The 7801-nt window shown below is 43.3% G+C and overlaps 1 long non-coding RNA gene across 1 annotated transcript; it reads left to right on the top strand.

The window, feature by feature from the left end:
- The first annotated feature begins 1207 nt into the window (after window positions 1-1207).
- On the top strand, window positions 1208-4730 carry LOC146761039 (uncharacterized). Its single transcript, XR_014945304.1, has 2 exons — window positions 1208-1340; window positions 1942-4730. It is a non-coding gene; the product is annotated as an uncharacterized LOC146761039 (long non-coding RNA).
- The last annotated feature ends 3071 nt before the right edge of the window (window positions 4731-7801 follow it).

The following is a 7801-nucleotide window of genomic DNA, read 5'->3' as shown; positions in this document are numbered from 1 at the left end:
ATACTTTTTCCTCTAAGAAAGTTTGCTGTAGGTGTAGCTTGTGTGTGCTCATGTACTTCTGTGCACACGTTTAGAAGAGCTGTACATATGTGTAGGGCTCTTGCATTGCTCATATTCAAAGGGTTTTTTTCCCTTTGCCGTTTCTAATTGAATGCTGGAGGCTCAACGTTTCCCACAACTTTAAGGCAAGTTTAGATCGCTCTGCAGTAGTGAATAGAAACAAAGATTTTATCCGGTCTCTAAATTAATTCCCGGAGCTCTAGCTAACAAAAGTCAATTGGCCAATCTCCGTGTTGAGACTGTCAACAAAAAGCAGAGTGGCTGACTTCAGAGCTTTGTGGAAACCGATACTTGGATATACAAATGGGTTTCTTCACAAAGGCTGTGGGTGACAGCAGGCGTCGGAGCTCATTAGGGACAGAATTATATGAACTGAGTCGCTTTGAGGTTTTGTTAAGTTTCATCATAGAGTAATGACCTCTGGCATAGAAATAAATGACAGCTCTTCCAGCAAAGTCTCCAGCAGTTGTATGCTGCAAAATACAAGTCTCTCAGATGCTTCTTAGCAACACCACTACAACAGTTGATCCATCTGTTAGCGGATTCTCCCCAAAACACATGCTATGTCTCAGTTCATGATGAGTAGTTTCAAGTACATTAAACCCAGGTTTAGATGCTGTCATGAGAAGTTTCAGTAATGGGAAAAAATGAAGTCCAAATGCTCCTGGTATATACAATCAAGCCTCAGGTCTGAGGTTAAGGTCTCAGTAGCACACTGAAAAGGGATGGGAGTTTGTGTACAGAGCTAAAGGGAGAGGGGATGAGTGAACTCTGAATTCCTGGCCATTGCAAGCACCACAAAAATGATGGCTATAAATCAGTCAGCAGAAGAAGAAAAACAATTTTGGTGTTTCTAATGATGACTAATGTTATCGTGGCTTTATTATTTTTATAGTTTTACTGACTGAACGTGATGTACTGTACGAAGTAAAGCTAGTTTTAGGCTTCCAGATGTACTGTGGCATTTATTTGAGACATACCAACAGAAGTCTGCATGTGAAGAAGTCGTACAATGATATAAAGCAATGTTGCTCGCCTGATTGAGTTCCTTAGGAATTTAATGTTTTGCTGTTTTACACATTCTGGTTTCCATGCTGAGTACAATAAAATGAACACTGTCTTAATTATTCTGGGTCTCTGTTTGTAGGCTGGCATATGGACAGAAAAGGACATCCCCACATCCAAGGTGCATACACACACCAAGTGGTGTGAGGTGCCAGGAGCATCAGAATAACTTAACCCTCTTCTGCACCTAAGAGAAACAGAAGTATTATCTCAAGGTATGAAAATGGTATAAGATAACAGACAGTGGCAGCAAAGTATTTTGATCCAATGATGTTACAGGTGCAGTATTTTCACATGCCTGTCTACTGCTAGAAGACATGACTGCTGTAACCAGGCTTAATCTTTTCTATGGCTATAACTTGGGGAATATAGAAAATTACTTACCTTCCTACCTTGCCGCACTCAGAGAAGTGAAAGAAGTGAAATGGATCTTTGGGAAGTGTGGTTACATAGTGACTCTTCTGCAGTGCAAACTGTGGCTCTATCCAAAGTTGGAGCTGTCTTGCCCAAAATAATGATTAGTTGTTTCATTAAATGTGCTTCTGAACTCGTACTTGTGGTTGGCTGTGAGGGTTCCAATTGCTTCAGCTCATTGCCCTGTACAGGGTATTTTATTAATGAGCTTTGCTGGATTCCTCATCATACGGCTCAGGTTCCTGTATGCCAGTGATTGCCAAAGATCTGTCCTGACTGCAGCCTGCCAGGAGCATGGTGTTTCCCTGCAGTGGGTGGATTCATCATCTGCATGCTGCAACTGGCAGGCTGCCCTAGGAGGCAGGAAAACATCTGAGAGCTCTTTCTGCTTCATCCTTCTAGTCTTACTGCTGCAAGGAAAAGTCACGTCCTCTACCCGGCAGAAAACAGACCAGTTCTCACTCCTGTGAAAGAAGAGCTAGCACCTCATCAAGCCCAGTATCACCAGTGCACAGTTTCCATCTGATACAGATTTTATACCATGTAACAGATTTGTTTCAGTGAGGTAGTGCCTGCAAATGTAAAGGATATGTCTAGCTTCTGGTTCATACATAAATTGATTTCCTGAGGGGGTCAGATTTCTGACTAGCAGCATGAGATCCCAGGATACCTGCTCAGCTTCTTTAACCAAACAAGGAAACAGTCACACCTTTGGGGATTCAAACTCTATTAATAAACACTTTGCAGTAAGTAGTAGAATTGCGAGTGGAAACCTTAATGCTTCCTCATCAAATTTCAGAGTGCTCCTTTGAGAACCACAAATCACTAGTTTCACAAGCCAGTGATTTAAAATGTAGGCACTTAAATCTGCAATCAAGTATTTAGATAAATACACCCTCATCCATGAAAAATGTGGAGTGTTCATTTTTCCTGCTGAGGTCAGGCCATGGAGACCTATGGATGCTTGATAGTTCTGCAAAGAAAGCCACTGTTATTTAGATATCTGTTAGCCAGCGTAGTAGGCAAGTAGCAGTAGGTAGCTGTGACTATTAATAGCAAAATGCATGGATAGACAGAAAGTTGCCAGAGCAAATCAGGAAACATTAATGTACACACCATTGCTGCTTATAGTTCAGCAGTGTTTGTACAATAAAGGGTCCAGCTGTATGGCAGAGCACCCTGTTCATAAAGCATTGTTCTTTGCCCTTAGAAGAGTCAAGCTAGGTGGAACCAGCAGCCTGGGAGTGTGGTTGCCAGTCTGCAAAGGAATTTGCCTTTGCTTTTCCATCTCCATGATGGATTAACTTAAAAGATATAATTTAAAAGATGTTTTCTAATAGCCTGCAGTGGACTGCAGGGATTTGGGTTGTTCATGGTGAGGTATTGCCTTAATTCCATAATTCTATTTATTCCTTTTCCTAGCTAGGAGCTTGCTCATGGCAGTGCTCATTTTCTAAATCCACTTATATAACATCAGAAAGGCATAAGCAAGACGAGCAGCTAACAACATGTTTATCATAGGCCAGTGGACAATACTCTGGCAATTAGGGCACAGGCACTGAGTACCCATGCTTTCCTCCGCGCTTATTATAAAATGGCTTGTGCACAGGTACAGCTGCTGGGTTCTGCAAGTCAGACACACCTTGGCACCTGCATGAGGTTGGGACTACAGGGCTGAGTCAGCCTGGGTTCAGGAAGGAGAAGAGATGAAGTCCACCCAGGAAGCATCAGAGGTGAGGCTGTCCACTAAGTTGTTCCTTCTGTGATTAAGGAGATGCTTGTGTTTGTTCTCTCCCATTTATGTCTCTTCTTAAGGAGACTTACTGGGCTATTAATTAATGAGAAGATTGCGTAGGTTAGCAAGTTTTAAAGGGAGAAACCTCTGTGCAGATTCTGGACCTGTGCACTGAGTTACTACTCATCCTCATGGGAAACATAGGCTCCATTAAATTATGGCTGCTTTGAGCAGAGCCTGGTAGTCAGGCTTCTCTCTTGTTCCCTGGCTCTGCAACCCCAGCTGAGAAGGAATGGGGAACTAATGGGGTCAAGCTGCATCCAAATATCTCCCAGTGTGACCATCACATCTTGACATCTGCCAGCTCTTTAAGGACAAATGCTGAATAAGACAGCTAGGAGCTACACCATAGTTCTAAATAAAACTGCAAGAGGAGTCCTACCAACTAACTGAAGTGAATGTAAGGTCCAGAATAGCTGAAGTTTTGACTAAAGTGAAGTGTTCTTTGTTATGAATTTACTGTCATGGCATGCTTATATACTTCTCTGCTGGGAAATTTTTCCTGCTACTCACCCTACCCTTCCCTGTCACCCAGCTTATGGCATAGCTTTCAATACCTCCTTCACTCACCTATCTTAAGCAACACTTCTTTCTCTCCTCCCAGCCTCACCCGTTTCTCCAGCTAGATGCAGCTGCTGTCTTTACTTGCAGAGAGAAAATCTGCCCATGGGAGGAGGTTTAGAACTAGATGGTCTCTAAAGGCTCTTCCAGCCCAAACCATTCTGTGATTCTACAGTTTAAGTCTCCCTCTACTGGCACACTCCTCTTCCATACTCATCCAAGCACATCTAGAGGCACGTTGCTGCTTGCTGATGGTCTGCACTGATCATACACTTTTCTACCATTGTGAAGTATCCAATGCCAGCTCCAGAAGAGCTGTCATTCTTTCCTTATTAAACCTTTTAAGACTCTATCCTTAAAAGAAAAGAAAAAAGAAAAGAGAAGAAAGGAAAAGGGAAGGGGAAAGAGAAAGGAAAGGAAAAGTTCAATCACATTCCTGTGCCCAAACCAGCCAGGGGAACTTAGGGAGAGCAAAGAGTAACATTACTACCTGGGATTATCAGAAGAGTGCACAAAGTCCTTTAGAGCAAGAAGACCTGGAGGTCTTACTGCTTTTCTCTCTTTCTCTTGTGAAGATGCACATAGCTGCAGAAAAATAATATGAAGTTCCTGGTAGATGGCTTACTGTAAGTCTGCATTGATTTAAGTGGGGAAAAAATGTGTTGACTCTGTTTTGATATATAGAAACAGCAGATATCTATTGAGTGGGTAACATCCCAGAGTACAAGAAAAATGCCAAGCAAAAACACTTACATGTAAAGTAGATATTGTCAGCAGACTCTTTGTATGTATTAGGATTCCAGTAGAGGAATAAAACATGCTTTGGTCATTTGGACATTCTTGGTGTGCTATATGGGATTGCCACTTTGTCTTAAAGAAGATATCTTTTAAATGGAGCTGAACTCCTGAGTTCTGTCTCATAGCTCTTATCCTTGCTTTGTCTAGTATATGGGAAACTGGTAATCACAGCCTGAACCTCTGATTAATCAGCTGTGGCAAGTGTCAGGTCAACTGTAGGAGCACAGGTGAGGGTTATTCAGCTGTGCTCCCAGAAGGTGTGGAGCTTGACTCCACCTCTCCTACACTCCATTTAAGGGCTGACCACCACTAAGGCAGCATCTCTTGGAGATCACTCCTTCGAGGAGGTTGGATAACCAGCCTCAGCATTTTCCAGCTAGACTGAAGGCATCCATATTGGTGAGTTTTTCCTATAGGTAACCTTTTTGGATATATATCACCATCATTCTTGTGTTATTACTATTTCTGTATTATTCTCACCTTACACCTGGGTTGTTTGCTGGGGACAAAATACTGTCTGTGGCAGTATTCAGCACACATATATTTTAGCATCACACTAATTCACTGCATACAGACACCCTAACAACTTTCACAAGCAGTGCTAGCCACGGTATTGTGATGTGCTTTCTTGCTTATGGACTGTGTGCCTTTGTTGTGTGGGACCTGATGTGGTGAATCTGGCCTGGCAGTCTCTGTTCCTGTTTGGCGGGGAGAAGTCAGACATCTCTCTTCAAGTTGTATAGGCTACCTTGAAATTGTGCCTTTGCTGGAACTGATTCAGCTATGTGCTTTAAATCTACAAGTAGTTCCAAATCAGTATGTCATTGAAGAATCAACTTTAAATCCCCGAAAAGCTATTGCTAATAACCATGCACAGAGCATGGTCCTTCCCTGCTGTTAGCTATGGCTTAGCATAGGAAATCTGGTAAGAGTGAGGGTCACTTTTGTTTTTTTTCCAAGCAAATCTTTTTCTTCTTCTAAACTTTCAGTGAGCTGTCAAATCTTGATAGAAACTGAGAGGAAACAGCTAGTCTTGGCAGGACTCTTGCATAGAAAGCTAGTAGTCTCCAGTGGGGAGAGCTCCCCTCTTTGTGCCTGCACAGCTATGCAGCGCACAATTACCAAGTTCACCTCCTGCTTGATTAAACCACTTCAGCAACACAACTGACTAAACTGTACTTACAGCCCAGGGGAATCAGAGGTGTCACATAATATGTAATATGTGTTGCAAGTGGCAGATCAGTACAAGCTGGTAAATGTGCTTTCAATCAAAGGAACTGACTTTGTACTCTTGAGTACCTGCTGCCATGGCTTGTTGCTGGCATACTGAATGGCTGAGCTCCCCCTCTTCCCCAAGATGGCTTTTCTGGTGAATTTTGCAAGTGGATTGCTTTATCATGAGGAAACCACTGAAAACCAAAGGGAGTGTCAGCCAAGCATGACTTAGCTTGTAGTGATACAGTGCTTGAATACAGCTGCTTGCAGTAAGTTGAGTGAATGTGGGTTTGTATCTCACTGTGGTAACTTCCAAACCCCCAGAAGAGCTCTCTTCTCCTGCCGTTCTAGCAAGGGAGTTGTTGGTCTTGGACCATGGCCTTTCCTAAGGGTGTCATATAAACTGACAGCAAAATGGCTTGTTTGGCAACTGTGGAGATAATTTCAGTTCTTATGTACGAAGACACGTTTTTGTATTACAGGCTATCCCAAAGCCATTGAACAACAGGGAATCTGGGGCACTGCTGCACCTGTAGGTTTAAACTTGTGATACTGGGCTTCTAAATTCTGGCCTTAGAGCCTTTGAAAGGCTCCTTAAGCCTCTGCAGTGCACAAAGTCCTTCCTTCCATGTCATTTAGAAAACATTTGCACTTTCTGTTACTTCATGTCTAAGGGAGTCTTTCTCCCTGTGATGCTCAGGATGAGCCAGAAGCTGAGGTCGCACAGCAGTCACACTGCATGCCATCTTGCACCTTCCCTACTGATCCCAAGCATTTTAACCCTGTTGACTTCACCATATGAACTGCTCAGATATGGTTACAGTGTTCTTAAAGCCACTCAGCTGTTGATCAGCTTGCGGCATGATTGCAGTGTGATGCAGGGAACCACAGTGAGGTGATGCTGGCTGGCAAATATCAAATAGTGCCAGTGCCAATGTCTGGGAATGTGGTCCAAGTGAATCACCTGAGATTATTGCAGGCAAGCTCTGGCCTTGTCAGCTGGATGCAAAAATTAGCTAACAGATTTATCTGACATATGAGGTAGGTGATCTATGCAGGTGACCAACACATTCTGTTCTGGTGATAGAGTTTGAAAAATACTGGCACTTGTGTTTTCCATGCCTCAAAGGACATAGCCTGGCAGAAAGCACTTATTTCCAGAAGCTGAGCTTATTCAGCACCTACAGAGCTCAGCTGGGAGGAAAGTGCGGCAGGCCCAGTCCCTAGTAAATGGAGGCAAGAAGCTCTTACATCTGTTTGCCAAGATGAGCAGGGAGCCTCTTAATTAAAAGTGTTAGATGATGCTGCATTCTGTGACAGTTTGTAAATCAGTGCCTGTCTGCAAATCTGTCCAGGCGATGGTATCTTCCAGCCAAATTTGCACTAGCATTATTGATAGGTATTACACAGGCTTGCCTATGGAATCTATTTTTGATAGTGTTGTGTAGGGACACATTGCAGTATGACTTCTTATAAGAGTGAACAAAGCACAGCATTTGCATCACTGGCTTTGTAATGGCTAGGCTGCTCTTAGCAGTACTTGCATGAGTTACTGCACAATACCACCTCTGCAGTTCTGTGGCTGATACTTATAGCGTCACCTGAGTCACTGAGTTAAGGAGATGGCCAAGGCTCTTCTTGAGAGAAGCTGAAGTTGTAGGAAGCTCACTGGTTCCAGTCTCTATATACTTTCACACCAGCCTTTGGATAAGCTGTCCATCTTGTGTGAGATGGAAATAGCCCAGATGCTGGACAGCAGCAGCTCTGCTTGGAGTTATCACCTCACCCAAGGAGCCCCAGCTTTCTCCTGCCCCAGCCAGGTGGTGTGTCATATTCTACCTGCCTTCTCCTGTGCGACTTGCAGAGAGGTCATAGAGAATGGTTTTCCATTCA

Source organism: Coturnix japonica, chromosome 4 (genome assembly GCF_054131305.1).
Source record: "Coturnix japonica strain WE chromosome 4, WE-NBRP24, whole genome shotgun sequence".
In the NCBI taxonomy this organism is placed as follows: Eukaryota; Metazoa; Chordata; class Aves; order Galliformes; family Phasianidae; genus Coturnix; species Coturnix japonica.
This window is presented reverse-complemented; position numbering and strand designations above follow the sequence as displayed.